A 14,878-nucleotide genomic window follows, 5' to 3' on the forward strand; every position below is an offset into this window, starting at 1 on the left:
TGAAATCTTACCTTTATACACAAGCTTGGGGCTTCTATAAGCAACCAAGTAGTCTGACAACTGAATAAAACTGACGGAATCACCTGATCCCTCTTCCATTCACAGCCATAAGTATTGGCTATACTTTGAAACAGAGATTCTAGATCTACTGGAGCTTTTCTATAAGGAGAATGAGAGGGACTTCATTTATTATAGCTAATTTGATCCACAAATGTTTGTTTTATATTGTTTTTTTTTCCCCTAAATAAGCCAAAATGGAAAAATGTGCTAAGGCAAAAGGAGTTGGGGCTTCCCTGGTGGCCCAGTGGTTGAGAATCCACTTTGCAATGCAGAGGACACCAGTTCAATTCTTGGTCCAGGAAGATTCCACATGCTTCAGAGCAACTAAGCCCCTATGCCACAGCTACTGAGCCCTCACTCTAGAGCCCTCAAGATGCAACTACTGAAGCCCATGCACCTAGAGCCCAAGCTCTGCAATAAGAGAAGCCACCGCAATGAGAAGCTCTTGCATCACAACTAGAGAGTAGCCCCTAATCTCTAAAAACTAGAGAAAGTCCAAGCAGAACAATGAAGACCCAGGACAGCCAAAAATAATTTTTTTAAATAAAGAAATAATTTTTAAAAAATGAGTTTGCTGTCCTCTATTCATTAAATAATACAATCCATTAGGGGAAAAAAATCAATAAGTAGTAAACAAGCAGAAGTAACACAATTCAGATATAATTTTTTTAATTCTGAAACATGTATATGGAAAAGTTACTATTATAAAGGGAAAAATATGTTCACTATAAAGGGATTCCTTCTATTATTTATAATGACCTACTGATTATATTTAGAAAAATATCAGATGTCTGGATCAACACTGGGACATCTTTCTATATTTCTAAATATCATTTGCTTATTCTACAAAATATATAAATATTTTATTTATATATAAATAAAATAAATAAAATTATTCCATAAAATTGAAAAGGGTGGCTTAAAACTCAATATTCAGAAAACTAAGATCATGGCATCCAGTTCCATCACTCTATGGCAAATAGATGGGGAAGAGAGACTTTATTTTTAGGGCTCCAAAATCACTGCAGATGGTGAATGCAGAAATGAAATTAAAAGAAGCTTGCTCCTTGGAAGAAAAGCTATGACCAACATAGACAGCATATTAAAAAGCAGAGACATTACTTTGGCAATAAAGGTCCGTCTAGTCAAAGCTATGGTTTTTCCAGTAGTCATGTATGGATGTGAGAGTTGAACTATAAAGAAAGCCAAAGAATTGATGCTTTTGAACTGTGGTGTTGGAGAAGACTCTTGAGAGTCCCTTGGACTGCAAGGAGATCAAACCAGTCAATCAATCCTAAAAGAAATCAGTCCTGAATATTTATTAGGAGGACTGATGCTGAAGCTGAAACTCCAATACTCTGGCTACATGATACAAAGAACTGACTCACTGGAAAAGACCCTGATGCTGGAAAGACTGAAGGCAGGAGGAGAAGGGGACAACAGAGGATGAGATGGTTGGATGGCACCACCAATGCAATGGACATGAGTTTGAGCAAGCTCCAGAAGGTGGTGATGGACAGGGAAGCCTGGCGTGCTGCAGTCCATGGGGTTGCAAAGAGTCAGACATGACTGAGTGACTGAACTGAACTGAACTAATTCTATAAAATCAGCTCCAATATCAACAATAGTATTCATTTATTTCATCCTTCCATTCATTTATTAAAAATATTTATTAATTATTTTAAGTCATAAGCTAGATTTATAAAGCTATGATGACAAATCAAAACAGAAAGTATGTTCTCCAGAGTCTTTTAAAAATATTCATCAAGCACTCACTGAATAGTAGGCATAGTGCTAAACTTTCTACATTCACTATCTTATTTCGTCTTCTCAAAAACTCAGCAATAACTCATTAAATGTTTATTGAGCACTCACTCTGTTCCAAAGACTATTCAAAGCACTGAGGAGTCAGTAGTGGAAAAGGTTCCTGTTCTCATGGAACTTTAGAAAAAAAAGATACACCACAAATACTTTTTCGAAAAGTATATAATACTATATACACATATAGTATAAATGGTCTAAAAAAACATTAGAGAGTAATGGGATAAAGAGTGCAATCTCAGACTTGGAGAGACTAACCTACCCTAGTCACATGGCCAGAGAGCAGCACTGTTTTAACTTCCATTCCATGCCAACTACTTCATCATCTCTTTATATTTTAGGGTTTACTTGCTTCTACATCTCATTTAGCACTGGAGAGGATAAGGCAAAGAGAAGAAGGTGCAAAAAGTCCTCCCCAGTGTGGCTCAGACACCAGATCCAGAGAAGCAACTTAGACTATATCACCATCTTAGCCTCCACTCCTCATATCTCCTCCCTACTATCCAAACAAATTTGCCTCACTCTGAGCCTCAAACCAGTTCTTCAAAACTCTGGGTGCTGGTAAGGCAGCAAGATAATAATGATGTCCAGATCATAACAGAAGTTATGAAGGACAGTGTAATACCACAAAACTATGCATAACTGCCAACAGGAGAAATTAATTAAGAAGAATGCTAAGTGTTAGTCACTCAGTTATGTCCAACTCTTTGCAACTGTGGCCCACCAGGCTTCTCTGTCCATGAAATTCTCCAGGCAAGAATACTGAAGTAGGTAGCCATTCCCTTCTCCAGGGGCTATTCCCAGCACTGGCATCGAACCTGGGTCTCCTGCACTGCAAGCAGATTCTATACTAACTGAGCCAGCAGGGAAGCCCATCTTTAGAGTCTAAACATGGAGACTCCATTAATTTTCTTTGAAGACTCAAATTTTCTTTGGGATACTGAAGAAAATAGCATATTTGAAATGGATATTTTATCTGACAGACATTTAATATTTTAGGTGATTTTTTTCAAAATAACTATCATTAACTAGGTAGTTCATAGTATACATCGTGGCTTCACATAATAGAAGAAATACAGTAGTTCTTTTACACACAAATATGTAAAATAAATATTATAAAATGGAGACTATAAAAAGTAAAGCTTGTAAGTATCAAAATGAAAGTCTTTTTGAACACAGTAGCCTTCACACCCAAATTCTTGTTTTGAAATTCCATTCCTCACTATAAAGAATTCAGTGAAGGAGAAACTGACCAAAAGTATAGAGTAGGAAATGTACAAGATGAGTCTGGACATTTTGTCATAACAGATAGAAAAGAAATGATCAAAGACTCTGAAAACAGGGACTACTAATCAAAAGAGCTTGGGAAACCAACCCAAAGAGAGGCATCTACCAGTCAAATATAGAACAATGTAAGCATTAATAAAGATACTTACTGTAGTAGACTAAGAGACATCATGCATTGTACTTTGTCACTCAATCATGTATGATTCTTTGTGACCCCATGAATTGTATAGCACTCCAGGCTTCTCTGTCCATGGGATTATCCAGGCAAGAATACTGGAGTGCGTAGCCATTCCCTTCTCCAGGGGATCTTGCCAACCCAGGGATCAAACCCAGGTCTCCTGCATTGCAGGCATATTCTTTACCATCTGAGCTACCAGGGAAGCCCTAAAAGACATTAATATATTTAAATCATGACTTCATCATGATTTTTAAAAATACTTGGTCACTACTAGAGAAATAAGTGTGGATGAAACTATATAATACCTAGCTTTTGCCTCAAAATAATATGACAAAGGAAGCTTGTGAAGGTAAAAACAAAATAACATTGGCATGAGTTGGTAACTGGGTGATGGTACATGGATATACACTATGCTACTCTATCTACTTTGATATATGTCTTAAATTTTCCAAAATAAAAAGTTAAAACAAAAGAATTCCATGTTTACCTTAAAAGTACTTCCAAAATTTCTGAAGAAAAATCTACAGTAAAAAATGCTTGAAAGCAGAAAAAAATAGCATGAATGACAAGAATTCTGGTTACGATGCTATAAGACATAAACCAGAGTTAAATATTTAAATAATCAGAGAGTCAAGGTTATTTAAAACACCAAGATAGGCAGATGCAGACTGAACTATTCAGAGACACTGAGCAGAATTCAAAATAATCAAAACTATATTTTAAAATATTGTTTCTGAAAATTCAGAATTTGTAAATCACTTTGTTACCTAATGGTTTAATGGCAGACTCCAACAAAACTAACACCCTAGTATAGTGAGTGCTAAATAAAATTACAAAGAAGATGAAGTTTGTCTTCATCTACCTACCACTTCTACTGCCTTCCATTCACCCTTTAAAGACATCCAGGATCTTCGTCCTCTCTTCTTTTAAAAATTAATTATTTTAATTGGAGGCTAATTACTTTACAATACTGTAGTGGTTTTTGCCACGCTGACGTGACTCAGCCATGGGTGTACATGTGCACCCCATCCTGAACCCTCTCCCGCCTCCCTCCCCATCCCATCGCTCAGGGTTGTCCCGTGCCCTGTTTCATGCATTATAAAAACCTTTGAGAGAAGAATGTAATGAGCACATTCACACCAAAATGTAAATGACTCAAATGATTTACCACTGACTCGAGTGCCTATCTCACTCTTACACTTAGGTAGATAAGGAAGCATATCTCTTACATTCATAAGAACCACAATAGTGATTATCACTAAAGACATAAGACAGTAGATTCACCTGAAAAAAGAAAATCAGGGAAAAAATTGGGAAAATTTTATTTTACTATAAATTCACCTTTCTCACAAAATGTATAATGCATATTTTAACGATTACATATTAAACAACACTGTGACAGAAGAGGCAGTTTTAGTAAGAATATATTACAACTCACTTTTTATATAGCAAACAATTTAAGAAAAAACTTGATGTAGTAACTTCGATTTTGAAGAGCCGACACTTCGTCAAGCCCCCAAGTAAAATCTAAATTAAAGCACTTAATATTTTCCTAAGCTAAGCTTTCAGTAAATCAGTCAGTGAAAGGTGAATACAATTTACTGATAAATGTCCTATATCTTCCTTCACTCTTTTATTGATACTTTATTGATAAAAAGGAATCAAATGTGATAACCTGGTTGTACTATGCATACTCTTACTATGCATTACAATCCAGTAATGCACTACTTGATAATTTACCCAAGGAGCTGAAAACTTAAATCTACACTAAAACCTGTGCAGAGATGTTTACAGTAACTTTTCCGTAATTGCCCAAACTTGAAAGCAACCAAGATGTCCTTCAGTTGGTGAATGGAAAGATAAAGTGTTGTATATTCAGACAGAGGACTATAACTCAGCACTAAAATAAAATGAGCTATCAAGCCAAAAAAAAAGAAAGAAATCTAAATGGGTATTACTAAGTGAAAGAAGCCAATCTGAATAGGTTTTATATGATCTCAACTTATATGATATTCTGGAAAAGGCAAATGTATGGAAACAGGAAAAAGGTCAGCAGTTGAGGGGAGGGAGGGAAGAACAGGCAGAACAAGAGGATTTTACCAGTTGCTTTATTTTTTAAATGAAATACATGTATACATATGAAATGAAATCAATGTAATATTTTGGAAAGTATTATTAACCACTGGTACTGGAGTTCCATTTAGGAAACTGTCTTCATTTAGGAAAATGCTCTGATAAACTTCCATGCGTGTGGAAGGTGAGGCCTTGAAGAGTGAGGTGTAGAATGAGACTGCAGTACCAGGAGATAACATTATCTCCAACTACTTTAATAAACTTTTCATTTTTTAATCCTGATGAAAATATCTGTATAATTACCAGCAAAGCCATGTAAAAATCACGTACATTGGAATGTTATAAAAGATGATCTGAGTCTTTCAGCATCAGTGTCCCACTCATAGTGGGCACTCAATAAAAGCTGAATTCGGATTTCCCTGGTGGCACAGGTGTAAGAACCCACCTGCTAATGCAGGGAACACGGTTCCATTCCTGGTCTGGGAAGATTCCACATGCCGCAGAGCAACAAAGCCTGAGCACCACAACTACTGAAGCCTGCATGCTCTAGGGCCCTTGAGCAACAACGAATGGGCGCCTGCGTACAACTACTGAAGCCCACACACCTATAGCCTATGCTCCACAACAAGAGAAGCCACAGCAATGAGAAGCCCATGCACCACAACTAGAGAGGAGCTCCTGCTCTCCGCAACCAGAGAAAGCCCACGTGCAATAATGAAGACCTGGCACAGCCAAAAATACTCAGGTCTCCTGCATTGTAGGCAGATTCTTTACCGTCTAACCCACCAGGGAAGTCCCAAAAATAATTAATAAATATAAATATGGCAGTGTGTTGCTGTTGTTGTTATTCAGTCGCTAAGTCATGTCTGACTCTTTGCAATCCCATGAACTGCAGCACACCAGGTTTCCCTGTCCTTCACCATCTCCCGGAGTTTGCTCAAACTCATGTCCATTGAGTTGCTATCTAACCATCTCATCTTCTGCTGCCCCCTTTTCCTCTTGACCTCGATCTTTCCCAGCATCAGGGTCCTTTTCAAAGAGTCAGCTCTTCGCATCAGGTGGTCAAAGTATTGGAGCTTCAGCTTCAGCATCAGTCCTTTCAAAGAATATTCAGGGTTGATTTCCTTTAGGATTGTTTGGTTTGATCTTGCTGTTCTAGGGACTCTCAAGAGTCTTCTCCAGCACCACAGTTCAAAAGCATCAATTCAATTCTCACATCCATACATGACTACTGAAAAACAATAGCTTCGACTATACAGACCTTTGTCAGCAAAGTGATATTTCTGCCTTTTAATATGCTGTCTAGGTTTGTCATAGTTTTTCTTTCAAGGAGCAAGCATCTTTTAATTTCATGGCTACAGTCACTGACTACAGTGATTTTGAAGCCCAAGAAAATAAAATCTGTCACTGTTTCTACTTTTTCCCCATTTATTTGCCATGAAGTGATGGGACCAGATGCCATGATCTTAGGTTTTTGAATGTTGAGCTTTAAGCCAGCTTTAGTAGTGTGTACATGTCAAAAATTTTTTTCTAATAAATATTTAATTCATGAATAAATTACTGAAAGAACACATAATTTCATTTTCCTTGTTTTTTGGTTTTTGTTAGTCTAGAAGTGAAATTTATATATGTATTGCTTTACATTTTTTGTGCAAGGCTTTTCTGAAGACACAAATATCACACTAGTTTACCAAGTGTTTGATGGAGTGGGAAGCCTGTCAATCTAAATTAGAGAGAATACCTGGACTAATGGAAATCTTATGGTATGAAACCTTTTGAAGAGTTAATGGACTTTTGTTTCAGGAAGGAGAATAAGCACTTGTCAACTTAGCTCAGATCAAGCATTTCAAGAGTAATGTTCATAGAATGTTTGGTGAGGAAAAAAGAAAGGAAATAATAGAACAGAATAGTTCTTACAAAAACTATCTCCCTACAATAAGAAATAAACACAAAAAATTAGACTCTAAAGTAAGTTAGAGGTGTGCATGATGCATGCAATGCAATTTTAGTCCTCAACACTGTCTCTTTGCTTTTCATTAATAAAATAAGACTGATTATTGAAAGTATTGACCTTTTTGATTTTTAAATATTGTGTTCAGAGAGAAGATCATGCTATAGAAGTACCAAAATAAGAAGGCATAGGATAAAAGGTAAATGAGGAATCTGAGATGTAAGTAGAGTAGGTGGCTTGGCCAATTTCACAGAGCTTATCAGAATCAGAGCTAGAAGAAAGAATGCAACAGAACCAAGAATTCCACTATTTTTTTCCTAGGATCCAAATAATCCAAATAATGTAGCACTAGCAGGTCAGCTTTTAGACTTAACCTCAGGAATCTCATGATTTTAGAGATAAGAATTTTAGTTTGGGACTTACCTGGCAGTCCAACAGTTAAGACTCCACTCTTCCACTGCAGGGGGCACAGGTTCAATCCCTGGTTGGGTAACTAAGATTCCACATACCTCACAGCATGGCCAAAATGTGAAAAAAAAAAAAAGATTTTACTTTGTTCAACAAAAAGTCTCCTGCATAATACTGCCTTAAATTTCTTCAATAGGAAACAGAGCCTTTAATTAACAAAGAAGAAAAGATTAAAAGGCTAGAGTGAACACATTAGTGTGTGTTCTCACATGCAAATGAAAAATGAAACCTCTTAATAGAGATAAATGACTAGAAATGTACTAGAAGCTGTGTACATGAAGAGTAAGAGTGAGTTCTCTGAAGGAGGAAAGGTTGTTAAAAGGTGACAATGAAGTGACTTCTCAGTTTTGCCCTGCACTAAAATCTGTATTCCTATAGAAATATATATGAATCAAAATATATTATGATCATTCCTATATATTTTTATAGGAGTCAAGATATACTATGATCTAATTTGAAAGGCCTACAACACCACTGCTGAAACATAGTCTTTGCTGAACACTAATGAATGAGACTTGAACTAATGAATGAACTTGTCTGACTCTTTCAGACCCCATGGACTGTAGCCCACCAGGTTCCTCCATCCATGGGGTTTTCCTGGCAAGAGTACTGGAGTGGGTTGCCATTTCCTTCTCCAGGGGATCTTCCCAACCCAGGGATCTAACCCGGGTCTCCCACATTGTAGGCAAACTCTTTACCATCTGAGCCACCAGAGAAGTCCTAAAAATCTGTATAAAATCCTGATTAGAAGCTTAAACTTGAGAGTGAGAATTTCACACAAATAATACCTAGATATATGACCAAGGCCAGCCATTTTCTGAGCCTCAGTCTTCTCATTGTTAAAGTGAGGACATCAATATCTATTTTAAATGATTGTATGGGGATGAAAAGAGTTGGTACATGGAAAGAATCTGGCACAATGTCTGGCATACAATAAACAATTAATACATGTTTGTCATTAACATCAATTCACATACCTCTTGAGCACATTGACTTGTTAGGAGTCTCATTCATTAGTGTTCAGCAATGACTATGTTTCAGCAGTGGTATTGTAGACCTTTCAAATTAGATCATAGTATATTTTGATTCCTATAAAAATATAGTCCCTCAAAGTAAACCTGGACTTCCCTGATGATCTCAGATGGTAAAGAATCCACCTGACAATGCAGAAGACACAAGAGACATGGGTTAAATCCCTGGATTGGGAAGATCCTCTAGAGAAGGAAATGGCAAGCCATTACAGTAGGTGTCGCAAAGAGTAGCTAAGCAACTAACACATAGAAAGTAAAGCTGCCCTATTCTTCTTAAAAATCTGTTTCAGTATCCCTGGAGAAGGAAATGGCAACCCACTCCAGTATTCTTTCCTGGAAAATCCCACGGACAGAGGAGCGTGGTGGGCTACTGTCCATGGGGTTGCAAAGAATCAGACATGACTGAGCAACTAAGCAGGCACGCCGGGTAGCCCTAACCAGGGTCAATCCAGCTGCAATTAGAGCAACACAGAGGCCTTCAGGGGAGACTTGACTTGAAAGATCCTTTCAATATTTCAACTCTCTTTTAAGATAAAAATCAAAATACCTTAAAGGCTTAAAGCATTTTGATGAATTTAGATTCTGGGCTTCTAAACTATCAGATTGGAAACTTAGGCCTCAAAGTTATTTCAAAGCATTATCAGTCTGTTAGCACACTAGTGCTTCCCTGGTGGCTCAGTGGTAAAGAATCCACTTGCAATGCAGGAAACTTGGGTGCGATCCCTGAGTTGAGAAGAGCCCCTGGAGAAGGAAATGGCAACCCGCTCCAGTATTCCTGCCTGGGAAATCCCATGGAGAGAGGAGCTAAGTGGGCTACAGTCCATGGGGTCACAAAAGAGTTGGGCACAACTTAGTGACTTGACACCAACAACAAGTACACTAGGCACTATAAGTAGACAACAAATAACAAAGCAGTCAACATCCATTCATCACTCAGCCTGTGCCAGAAACTTACATGTATTCACTCACTGAAGCTTCCCAACAGCCTGATGTGGTGGGTACTTTAACGGAGGCTTAGAAAAGTAATTTACCCAAGGTCACATGCCTAGCAGGTAATGCTATTGAGAGCAGTCTGATTAGAGAATAAATACTCTTAACACTACCATTTGGGCTCAGAAATGTACAAGCTATAACCGGGAAACTGAGTCACTACACAAGAGAAATTTTTACATGAGGTACTAAGGAAAAAGAGAAGACAGGACGTATTCTAAGAGGCAGAAGAACCAGGCACAATAAGTTTGATCAAGTAATAAAGTCTTAGTTTGCCAAATTTTCACACATTCTGCATAGGTGTCATTCAATCTGCCCCAGCCTAGCTATCTGCAATCATGTCTGTGGCCTTTGACAAAGAAGACTTTGGCGAAAGCTGAACAGTCATTTTATAAAATCTAGTAAAATTTAGTACTGCTAAGGATACCTCTAATGGAGAGTAACACTAAAAGCAAATGGATGAGGGCATTTTTCTTGGCTTCCCTTTCCCTTCCATTCCCCCAACCCCGACCTACATATAAAAGCAGTATATTAAGTATAGCCAGGCTTCTTGGGAACTAGAAACTGGAAAATCCAGAGCACAGATCCTGGGACTTCCCTGGCAGTCCAGTGGTTGAGACTCTGTGCTTTCACTGCAGGGAGTGCAGGTTCAATCCCTGGTTGGCGAACTAGGATCCCACATGTGGCACAAAGCAGCCGAAAAATAATAATAAAAAGAGCATAGATCCTTTGTGCTGTCTCTCAGGAACTGCCTAGCCGCTAATTTTTTTTTTCCTGCCATGGCTGAGTACACTGATTTTGATATCTATTATAAAATTGAGCTTGAGCCTCAATTCTAACCCCAATTCTAACCCTTACAATCTACAAGACCATAGACAAACAGTTTAACCTCTTGAAGCTTCCATTCTTTTATTTATAAAGTGGAATAATAATTAGTACCTACTTCAAATGTAATGATATGTTACCCTGTAGACAGAATAAGGATGTACTCATTGTACCAGCAAAGCAGGGTTGTCAAGATGAAATGATAAAACATTTTAATGGGTATGAAAAAGCATCAAAATAGTCACTAAAGAAGTAATTTTTACAACTAATTGTTATTATTTGAAATTATACTTGGTATGTGCTCGCACTAGGGAAGTGATGACAAAGCACCATGATCTTTTCAGTGTTTATTGCAACTGTAAGTCTCCCTATGGGCTGTGTTCATAAGCATGGATATGAGGGTCAAAAGAGACAGAATGTGCTTAAAGTGACGTGTGCCCAGAGTGAGCTCTCAGTAAATGCTGTTATCGTAACTTGCATACTAGCTTCCACTCATACCGCCTGCAGCCTCATAACTTTGACTTGTAAAGCCATCTCTAACCCTTCCTCTACAAAACCTTTCAACTCAAGTCCACCATAACTGAACACAACATTCTATAAAAAAGAGTGGATCGGACCCAAGCAATTGTAGGCTGAAATGGAGGTTGGTGGAGCCGAGTTGAATTATAGTTATAGACCTCCTAAGCCTCTTCCTTTTTCCCTTTCAACACAGGCTATAATTATAGTCTGAGAAGTCAGTTTTTGCTAGTTTCTGCTGTGGTTAGGAAGCAACCCTCAAATCTTGTTGTTTTCAAGAATGATGGTTTATCTCTGGCTAACATCACATCATAAACTGGCTGCAGAATGACTGTGGTTCTGTCCCACACATATTTCTAGGAGCCAAGCAGAAGGAACAGCCCCATCCATGATGAATAGTTCTTGTGAAAAAGGGAAAAGAACAGTGGCAGAGCAACTGATAGCAAGTAACGGTTCTCCTTAGATAATATATATCTACCACTCATGTTCACATTAGCCAAAGAAGAGCGCAGGGGCAAGCCAGGGCTAAGAAAGCTAATCCTCCTACAGGAAAAGCTGTGAATAGTTGAGGAAAATAATACAACCTAGCAATATAGACGATTGAGTTTTTTTAAATATTATCTATGAAAATCATGTGAAAACAGTAATATTTAAGTACAAAACTTACTAAGTAACATACATTTTGGGGAACTACCACTTTAAAATGTTACACCAAGTTCTCTCAAGCCACTGGACAATCTGAAGAAGTTTCTAGTCAGCATGATGGGATAGAATCTCATGTTTTTCACATATAAAGCAGTTAATATCAAAGTGTTTCAGAGATAAAAAAGCTATAAACATATGCATGATGCTAAATTTTAATAGACTGTACATTTCTTTCCATACTTAATGCATACATAGCTCCTTAAGAGAGCCATTTTTAATTTTTTTAATAAATGAAGAAATTTCATAAACTATTTCCTGCAGCATTAGCTTTAAGCACTTGAAGCTTATTAGGATTTTTGGCTTCATTAAAATGTGAATTTAGGAGATTACTATGGTTAAATTAGTTTTAAATACTATGGGGAGCATCAATACTTAGGTGTCATAAAAATTTAGTAATCACATGTCATATACTTCCAGAACAGTCCAAGGATACTGTAGATGGTATTACTACATAATGAAACTATTCTTTTCCAAATTGACCATAATACAGTAAGCCAAAAACGCACAATTTAGGTATCCACAATTAGCAGCTAAAGGCATGATTGCATATTTCATGCTATATGAATAAACACGCTGACTGTAAATTTAAACTTTCAAGGAAGAGTTCAATCACTGTCTTCTCCATAGAAATCAAAGGTGTTCATTCCTCTCCCTACTCTGTCTGTCTCTCACTTGTACAGTCGGCTGCTCCTTGGGGCAAGGGGCCATCATGGCTCTAGCTTCCAAGAGACCTACAGCAAATCCAGGGTAGGAGTCACACAAAGTAGTGACTGAAGTTTTACAGAGACAAATCAGTATTTTTATCCTACTTCAGTCAAGTATTTATTTGATAATGAAAGTAAAAGAAACTATCTCTCTGAGAAGTCATATTGCTTTATTTTCTACATATCTTTATTCTTAAGTTAAAGCCAATGATGTAAGATATGAAAAGATTATTTTATGCTAAAATTTTATGACAAGCATTAACTTTTTTGAGTATTATGTATCTTCCTTAAAGGCAAGGCAGTTTTATCTATCAGGCACTGTAACTACAGTGCTTAAGGCCTAAGTTTGTGTGAGTGTGTGTGTGCTCAGCTGCATCCAACTCTTTGTGACCCCATGCACTGTAGCTCACCAGGCTCCTTTGTCCATTGCATTCTCCAGGCAAGAAGGCTGGAATGGGCTGCCATTTCCTCCTCCAGGGGATCTTTCCAACCCAGGGATTGAACCCGCATCTCCTGAGTCTCCCGCATTGCAAACAAGATTATTTTACCACTGAACCACTGGGGAAGCCCCAGGCCTAAGTTTACTTAACAAAAAACTTTTTTTTAAACTTTCTTACCCCAAACTTTCTTTTCTCAGCCCTTTCAAACACACACACACACACACACACACACACACACACACACACACACACAGCCAATTTTGAAAACAAAAAATCCAATTATCTAAAGCAAAAGTGTAATAATTATAATCAGGGATTTTTTCTTAAGGTCAGAATCATCTAATACATACTGTGGCCTTAAAAATGTCATTAGTATACAACAAAAGAAAGTTTAATTTTAATAAATGTAAATTTCTTGGTAAATCTTCCAAGCATAAAATACTGCAAAATGCAATCTAAGTCACCTAATGAATCAACTACTAAATAGGTTGACAGCTACATTCAAGTTAAAAGCCAGAGAACATCTCCCCAAACCTATGGCTTTGCTTTTGGATAGCTCATCTAAACTCTCTCTCCTATCAGAAATAAAACAGCTGAACCCATCCTCTATTTCTAGTTTGTGACTGTGAAGCCATGACTTCTACATTAACAAGTCTAGTCTTCAGTTCTCTGTAGCATGGTGGGTAAGGGGTAGCATGGAAATGACAGTAGAGAAGTGGGATTGCTAGATCAAATAAAATTTTGATTAACATTTAATTATATATAATAATTAATTATTTATTTATTTATATTTATATATATAATTATATATATATTTATATATATATAATTAATATTTTTAGCAACTCCCCTAATAGTTGGATGCATCTACAGTCCCACCAACAGTGCATTCTAATTTTAATATACAGTATGTTTAGAAGATAAATGAGTTCTGAGGATGTACTATACAACATGACTATAGCTCTTAAAAACATATAGTTATGTTAAATGTGACCTCTTCCCATTATCATTTAACAATCTGTATTCAACTTTATCAATTTTTCCTTTATCGTCTGATTTGTATACATTACTTTCCCCCTGAATTCCCCCCTAATTTGCTTCATATCTAATCTCCTTTCTATAATAGAAGAGAAAAACAAGGTAACTTTTTTTTTCTTAAAATCCTATCTTTTCTAACCATCAAATGTTATGTCTGGTTTCTCTAGCACAGTGTGTTAAATTTGTTTTTGATGCTTTGAATATTAAAGACATTAGTTCCTTCTCATGAAATGACATCTTAATAAAACCATTTTCTTTCAAACTTGCAATATATTATTTCCTTCCTGGGAGTGACTGCCCATCATCTTTAAAGTAACTATATTATTCAAATATTGTTTACTTTGGTAAATTCAATGTCTTTAAATTAAACTCTGTTTTTTGTTTTATACACTGGAAAGTGATTCCTGTGCTTTCATTAAACAAGGATAGATGGGCATTTCAATATACAGTAGTGGATTTCTAAAGTCTATGTTTTATACAAAAAAAGTTAAATTTCCTTTGAAAACTGACACTAGGAGTAGTTAACTTTTCCTAAGAAAAATTAATACTTTATTACCAGCTTAGACTTTGAAGATCACTGTTTATCAGGCTCTTGTATGGTTTCCCTTAGCACACAAGCTCAAAATGTTAGTTTTCCCATAAAAGTTATAAATATTTTTATTAAAAATTTATGAATGTTGAAAATATAATTGTATGAACATTGACCATTATGTTGAAGAGCCTTCTAATACATACAAAGTACCACAGAAAGTTGAGCTGCAAAGAAGTTTCCTGACTTGTATCCCAGAGAA

The 14,878-nt window shown here is 36.8% G+C and overlaps 1 long non-coding RNA gene across 1 annotated transcript in view; it reads right to left on the minus strand.

Annotated features, from left to right (window-relative positions):
* Positions 1-14,878, minus strand: part of LOC133048019 (uncharacterized) — a 31,464-nt gene that overhangs the window by 9,699 nt on the left and 6,887 nt on the right. The window contains exon 3 of the long non-coding RNA XR_009690937.1: positions 7,794-8,995. This is a non-coding gene — a long non-coding RNA (uncharacterized LOC133048019). The remainder of the gene's footprint in view (positions 1-7,793; positions 8,996-14,878) is intronic.

The sequence above is a fragment of the Dama dama genome, chromosome 28, assembly GCF_033118175.1.
Source record: "Dama dama isolate Ldn47 chromosome 28, ASM3311817v1, whole genome shotgun sequence".
Taxonomy (NCBI): domain Eukaryota; kingdom Metazoa; phylum Chordata; class Mammalia; order Artiodactyla; family Cervidae; genus Dama; species Dama dama.